We start from the raw sequence: 8,394 nt of genomic DNA, 5'->3' as shown, positions 1-8,394 counted from the left end.
AAAACTAATAAAATTTAATAATAATAATAAAAAAACCACAAAGATTCTCACCACTGGGCTGTTTGGTCGCATTATGATGGGTAGTGAAGAGATTGAAACTGTTAACAGCTTTGGTTTGCTTGGCTCTATAATCAACACTTTTGGTACCAGTAGTTCGGAAATTATAAGACAAATGGCATTGGGTAAATCTTCTGTCATAGACCTCTTCAAAGTACTGAAGAACAAAAATGTCAGTCTAGAGACTAAAGTGTGTGTGATCCAGGCCATAGTCTTTGCAATTACTTGCTAAGCTGGACAATGATAGAAAGGTAGAAAGGAAGATAGAAATAGAATTGATGCCTTTGATCTGTAGTGTTGGGGAAGAGTATTGAATAGACCATGGACTGCTAAGAGAACAAACAGATTCGTCCTAGAGTGGGTGAGACCAGGCTTCTCCTTGGAAGAAAGGATTTTTAAGCTTCGTCTGATATATTTGGATGTGTTGCAAGGAAGGACCAGTCCTTATAGAGGGATGTCATGCTTGGGAGGGTAGAGGGACAGAACGGAGAGAAAGACCCTCAATCAGATGGATTTATTCAGTGACTGGGATAATGCGGGTACAGGGTTTAAGGCTTTTGTACATAGAGTCACTATGAATCGCAAGTGACTCGATGGCACATATCAGTAACAACAAAAACAATTGTGATTGAAAGTATAAAATTAAAAAGGTTTTTCTGCTCAAGCATCCATGCCTATATTGTTTTATGATATTAAATACAATAAAAAAATTAACTATACTTTTCCTACTTTTTTACTCTGTTCTCATTTCAAAATCCATCTATTTTTAAAATTTTGTCCCTGGAAAAAATGGTGCTATTTGGATCTTATATGTTTTATTATACTAAGGTGTAAGTATCTCTCATGTGCTCCTTATCTTGCTGTTAGTTTCCATTGAGTCAACCCTATAAATAGCAAATTTTAACTTTGCCCTACCTTGTGCCATCTTCATCAACTCTGATACACTGGAGCTGATTGTTATAGTCACAGTGTCAATCTATTTTGCTGAGGTTCTTCCTCTATTTCTCCAACCCTCTACTTTTCAAAGAATGGACTAGCCAATCCCGCTAACATGGCTAAAGTATGTGATACAAAATTTCACCATCTCTACCGCTAAGGAGCATCATAGTTGCACTTACTATAAAATAGACATTTTTATTCTTTTGACAATCCATGGGATTTTTATCACTCTTCTCTAACACCCTAGTTCAAAGATGTTTCTATGCTCTTCTTTATTCATTGTTCAACAATCAGATACATAAGAAGCAATTGAAAATTCTAGGACTTGGATCTGGTGAGCTTGTAAGCTTTAAAAATCCGTAGTTTCTGAATTTTTATCTTTGTCCTTCAGCCCTTTGAAGAGAGCCTTAACAACAGATTTTCCAAGTACAACATATCGTCTGTTTTCTTTACTGTTATTACCATAGGTGTTGATTGTGGCTCCAAGTAAATAAAAATTGTTGGTAGTTTCAATCTTTTCTCCATCTATCATGATACCTATTGGTCCAGTTGTGAAGATTTTGAGATGTAATCCATGTTGTTTACATTTTATCTTATAGATATGGCCATTGTTTGGCTTCAAGTTGAGTCACAGAGAATAAATTTGTTCAAGGTTTGAAAGGTGATTAAGGGATTTCTGATGGCTTAATGGTCAGAAGCTACGTAGCAATTCCAAAGGCAAATGGTTTGAATATACCACTGCTCTGAAAAAGAAGGGTGGGAAATCTCCTCCTATGTGATTTACTGCCTCTGAATACCCACTAGAGAGTCAGCTATGGGTTGGAGAGTCCACCTGTGGGTCAGTTACACCTTGATGATGCACAGCACCAAGAACAAGATGTTCCATATCTGGAGTTTCTCCAGTGCCTATTGGACCTGTAAGTTAGGAGCATTTAAAAAAATTTTTTTTATACTGATTTACTTACAAAGTTTGTGAGTACATTGTTTTTCACAAAATATCCTTCCCATTTGCACAGTTTGATGGGTGGGTAGGGTGAAGGGTCATTTTTGTGTGTGTATTTCATTCTACGTTTTCCACTCATTGTGTCAGTTCTATGGCAGTAGATTGAGGTTAGCCTCCCACAAGCACAGGAGGACCCCTGGTTCCAGAGATTATGATACCTATGGCCTGATACGTTAAATTCCCCTCACCTGGAAAGCCTCTGAGAGTCAGACAGGGTTTCAGCTTGACATGCCAGGTTGGTACCTCAGCTGATATTGACATAACACCATAGACATCAGCTGGAAGCCCCAGGAGCCCACCAAGACCTCATCACATCAAACCACTGAAAGCCAGAGAAGCCTGTCCTGTGCCATGATATTTGTATGTCTAATCATTCTTATGGTTTGCTCTTAGAGGTATAACACCTATCTGTCAGTTTGTTGTTTGGGTCAGTGATTTTCATATTGCTGCTTATTTTATAACTTAAGTGTGCATACGCTTGCTTGCTTATAATGTAATGTTATTAGTAAAGGACTTGTCTGTAAGTTTGCTGTTCTGGGGTACTTGTGTGTTGCTGTGATGCTAGAAGATATGCCATTGGTATTTCATGTGTCAGCAGGGTCAGCCTTCGAGACAGATTGCAGTACAGATGAAATTAAGACAAATGAGGTGGTTTGTTCCTGGGTTTTGGCACAAACCCACATACACACGTAAGACAAAATAGGAAGCAGAATTAGTTATCTACTTCTGAAATAAGAGACCTTTGGAAACCCTATGAAAAATAGAGGAACATGTAGTATTACACCCAAGTACTAATTAGTAGTAGTAGATTGTTGTTGTTGTAAAGTGTTATCGAGTCAAGCACAGCTCATGGAAACTAAATCCTGTTCTGTCCTGCACCATTCTCACACTTCCTGACTTACAAGAGCCAATTGCAGCAGTCATCATACCAATCCACCTGGTTGAGGGTCTTCCTCTCCTTCGCTGACTCTCCACCATTCCCAACATCATCTTTCTCTCCAGGGAATTGCACCTTCTAGCAACATGTCCAAAGTAGGTAAGGTGAAGCCTCATCATTCTTGTCACCAAAGAGCACTCCAGCTGCACCCTCTCTGAGACATATCTGTTCATTCTCTTGGCCATTCACGGGATACTCAGAGCTCTTCTTCCAAACCATACTTTTTCTGTCATCCCTATACTTTTTCCAGGTCTCGGATGTATAGCTAGTAATCAGAAAGACTATGGCCTGAATCAGACACACTTTAGTCCTCAAAGTGCATAGAAAACTTTTCCAACAGTGTAAAAAGAAAACCTACAGACCGGAAGAAACATTTGGTATAACAAAAGCTTACAGAATATTCCTGGGTCTTCACAAGAAAAAGACTGAAAACCCAATTACAAAATGGGCAAAAGACATGGAAAGAATTTTCACAGAGGATGAATGGCAAACAGACACATGAAGAAGATGCTTCAAATCACTGGCAATAAGAGATGCAAATCAAAACCACAATGAGGTACTATCTAATTTCGTAACAGTGGCAAAGCTTAACAGGGTAGCAAATAATAAATATTGGAATGTGGTGAAAAAGGAACTCTTACACATTGTTGGTGGGATTATAAAATGTAACAACCATTCTGGAAGGCAGTTTGGTGCTTTCTCAAAAAACTGAACATAGAAAGACCATTTGACCCAGCTATTCTACTCTTTGGAATATACCCTGAGAAAATGAGAACTGAGGCACAAATGGAGATGTGCACACCAATTTTCGTAGCAGCATTATTCACCATCTCAAGAACATGGAAACAGCCCAAATGTCCAACCACAAACAAATGGATTATGAAATTAAGGTGTCCCATCAACAAACGAATGGATAGAGAAGCTGTGGTATATTCACACAATGGAATACTATGCTGCATTGGAAAACAAGGAACTCATGCAATATTATTCAAAATGGGTGACTCTGGAGAACATTATGCTGAGTGAAGTATCCAAGTCACAAAAGGACAAATACTGCATGGTGCCACTGTTGTAAAACAGGACTGACCTTGGGGTTGGGGAGAGACTGAGAAAGATGAGTTCAATAACGTATACTGCACTGAAACAGATAAGGGAGAAAATGGTTTAAAAGGGATATGTGATTAGGTATTTTTGTCATGACAGGAGTCTAGAGTGAAGGCTACATGGTGGAGTGGACCTGGGGGAGGGTTTGTAAAACAATGAAAGAATTTTTATTTTACTTTTCCAAAAGGGTAGTGTTCTGAGGGGCGGGGGGAGGGTTTGGAGGGGAGAAATGTGCAACAATGAATGAATGGAAATCCAAAGCCTGTGTAAATTTTTACTGAAATTAATAATAAATTTAAATTTTAAAACAAATTTAAGTAAGAGTAAGTAAGGCAATGGATTTATAATGGCTCATGCTAATAACACTATATCATGGCATGGAGGAGGAATAGTGGAACTGTATCCACATTTACAATATTCTTACCAAAACCATTCATAGAAAATAGAAACTGCTTTGGAACATGTATCTCTGGATTGGAAATGATGATATTGATAATATTTCTAGCCTTAAATGGAAAAGATTATATTGCTCAAAATTATTTGTTATATATTTGTTTAACTTTTCCCCTCTTTTAACAACTGGATCTAGAGGGAAGATAAAAGGCCAGAGAATGGCCAAAATTATTGGGGCAGCTATTGCTGCCAGTTTAGGGCCAGTGTCAGGAAAAGGAAGTCTTACTCATAAACAATGCCACGCAAAGGTAATAAAGGAGGTCAGAATTGCTTCCACTGTGGAAAGCTGGGCCACTTCAGTAGACAGTGTCACAGACGAGAGCCACAGATAGGCAAGGGAGTAGAGTGGAAGCTCCCACTCACTTGCTTTAAGTGTGGATCTGCAGGACACATGGCCAAGGGCGGCCCACATCAGATCCTCCTGGCTGACAGGTCCATTCTTCTCAATATTAGTCATAATTTGTTATGATGCAACAATTAAATATCTTGATATAGTCAGTAAAACACAAATAAACATCTTTCTGACACATCTAACATCAGCAATGATATCCCTCATTCTACATTCTTTTTTTGAGTACAGCTTGAATTTTGGCAGTTCCCTATTGATATACTGTTCCAGTTACTTTTTTTTTTATAATTTTCAGCAAAATTTTACTTTCATCTGGTATTAATGATATTTTTCAATAATTTCCACATTCTGTTGGCTTCCTATTTTTTGGAATGGGAACAAGTATGGATATCTTCCAGTCGGTTGGCCTTATAAGTGTTTTCCAAATTTCTAGGCATCAGCTAGGGAAAATGCCCTGGGCTACATGCATCTGTTAAACTTGTCAGTTGGTATTCCATCAGTTCCTGGGGCTTTAATTTTTGCCAATTCCTTCAAAGCAATTGAAACTTACTTAATGAATATTACCATTGGTTGTTGATCATATGATACTCCCTGAAATGTTTCATCATTGACCAATTTTTTTTTCTTATATAGTGTTTCTGTGTCTAATCACAAGTAAGTTCAAATTGAAGAAAATGAAAATAAGTCCAGAAAAACCAAAATATAAGCTTAAGTCCATCTTAACCAAATTGAAAACGATCTAATTTTATTTAAGAAAATAATTTAAAAAACAAAGAATAGATGTGATGCAATGAGCACTAATGACTAAAGAACAGCCAAGCTGTGGTATGACATCAAGCATATCATCAAAGAAGAAAGCACAAGGGCTTCATGAAAAAAAAAGAAAAGAGAAAAGACCAAAATAGATGTCAAAAGAGACTGAAATGTGAACTGTAAAGAAGAGAAGCCAAAACAAAAGAAAGGAATGCTGAGGTAAGAGTACTTATTAGAACATTTCAACATGCAGCCTGACAAGACAAAGAATTATAACAAATTGTGTAAGGTGTTATTAAATTGACTATAACTTATAGCAATCATATGAACAAAATATCTGTTAGAATACTGCCCTATCCTACACCATCTTCACAATCTCTGCCCTGCTCAAGCAGTCATTTTGTCAATCTGTCTTACTGAGGGTCTTCTTCTCTTTCATTGTCCCTTAATTTTTTCCTTTCATCACCATTGGCTCTTTTTTTATGCTTTATTTTTTAATTGATATTTTAATGAAAGTTTATAGAGAACATGACTTTCCATTGATTCATTGTTGCACATTATCCTCTTTCCCAATCCTCCTGCCCAGTTAGCTTTTATTTTTGGAAAAAAAACAACAACACACAAAACACAACTTTTATTGTACAATCCCCTCCCCAGTCCACATTACCATACAGCTCTTATTCTAGGCTGTTGTCATGCAAATAATATCTAATCATATATTTCTTTTAAGCAGTTCTTTCCCTCATCTGTTTCAATGCATTGTACATTATTTATCCCCTCTTTTCTTAGTTTGCCCTCAACTCTGATGTCAGTCCTATTTTATAACAGTAGCATCATGCAGTATTTGTCCTTTTGTGATTGTGATATTTCACTCAGTATAATGTCCTCTAGGGTTACCCATTTTGTATATTTTGTGTTTTAAGAGTTCCTTGTTTTTCAATATCACATAGTATTCCATTGTGTGAATATACCACAGCTTCTCTGTTTGTTTATTGATAGGCACTTGGGTTTTTTCTCTCTCTTTGCTATTATGAACGATGCAGCAATAAGCATAGGTGTACATATATTTGTTTGGGTGGGAGTTCTAGTTTATTTAGGGTATATTCCCAGTAGTGGAATGGCTAGGTCAAATGGTATTTCTATTTCCAACTTTTTGAGAAAGCATCATACTGCCTTTCAGAGTGGTTGCACTATTTAAACTCCCACCAACAGGGAATAAGAGTTCCAGTTTGACAGTATATTTAATACTCTTCACCAATACCACAATTCAATGACATTAATTCTTCTTCTGTTTTCCTTATTCATTGATACCAAGATAACAAAGTTTAGCTCCTTATTGTTACAAGAGTTCATAAGTAAGAGTAGGAAAAGTAATAATAACATTATAATAATATTTAAAGATTGTTGGAAATTAATGGACAAAATTTTGTTTTCATTATTTTATATATTTTAACTCATTTGATTCTCTCAGTAAACAATTTTTTTCATGAAGAGTCTGGGATCCTATTTACTCTTATTTAAGAGATGGAAAGCAGAGAAAGATTAAGTTTTGCCTAACAATACAGATTCAGCAAGCAGTAGATCTTGCATAGATAGATACACACATATACAGAGCATTAGGCATGTTGTGGTCAAACTTGCAGAAAAGTATAAATAGAAAGCAATGATGATGAGGAAGGATAGGTCACATTTGGTTATAGACAATGTAGCTTTCAAGGAGAAAGCGGCACTTCAATGGAGTTTAGAAAGGTAAGGGTTTTTATCAACTGGAGACTAAGGTAAGTACTTGTACTTCTTTTGAAGGAAACTTGAGAGGTATCCTTTCTCGGTGGGTATTCTGGTGGACCTTTGCCAATCAGCCTCCTACTTGTTAATGAGAACCTTGCCTCAACTTTTACGTATGAAGCTAGACAGGCTTGATTGTACTTCATACATTCTTGTTTTAAATACATGATTACCTGATTTTTTTTTAAAAAAGAGTTTCTGTTAAGAAAATATTAAAAAGCAAACAAAACCCCCAAACAATTCCATTTAATTAAGACAACATCTACAGGAAGGAAAAGAAAAACTTTATGTTTCAGAAATGGTGACATTGAAGTTATACTTGGGAAAGGAAACATTAATTTCCTCATGGGATAATAATGTGTTATTAAGATGGAAAGAAAGAGAGAACTAAAAACTTTTGTGGGCCTGTATACACAATGTTTTTATACATTTTTCCTCATTTTATCCTCAGAACAACCCTACAAGATAGATATTTTCATCACCATTTTCCTATAAGCAAATTACACACAGAAAGTGAAATTAATTTATCCAAGACTTTGTGGTGGGGACAGATTCTGTGCATTTAAATCCTGGTCCCTAATTTCAAAGTCTGAATTCTTCCACCATAACACAGAAGCCTAAAGTCAATTATCTTGACTGCCAGAAAAATGAGTATTTTTAGATAGAAGAGTGCTGTCCTAGAACATGTAACCTGGCAGTGAGGGAGAAAGAGTCAAGTGGAATAGTTGGGAGTATGAGTCTGAAGTAGTGATCAACTGGAAGAAGAAAAAGAGAGGACTAAATTTTAGACAGGGAGCTCTGGTGGAATTGTGTTGACAACCCAAAAGCAGGCTATTCAGATCCACCAGCTTCTCCTCAGAAGGATGGGTCATCTCCTTTCATATGATTTACAGCCTCTTAAAACCTACTGGATGGTCAAAAATGAATTAACTCTGAATCAATGGCACATAGCAACAACAATATTTTTTAGAAATGACTTGTTAAGTACTGTACAGTTGGAACCAACTCCACAGC

Source organism: Elephantulus edwardii, unplaced genomic scaffold (assembly GCF_000299155.1).
Source record: "Elephantulus edwardii isolate Elephantulus edwardi_28Jun2011 unplaced genomic scaffold, EleEdw1.0 scaffold00172, whole genome shotgun sequence".
Lineage (NCBI taxonomy): Eukaryota > Metazoa > Chordata > Mammalia > Macroscelidea > Macroscelididae > Elephantulus > Elephantulus edwardii.
Note: the sequence above shows the minus strand (reverse complement) of the source record.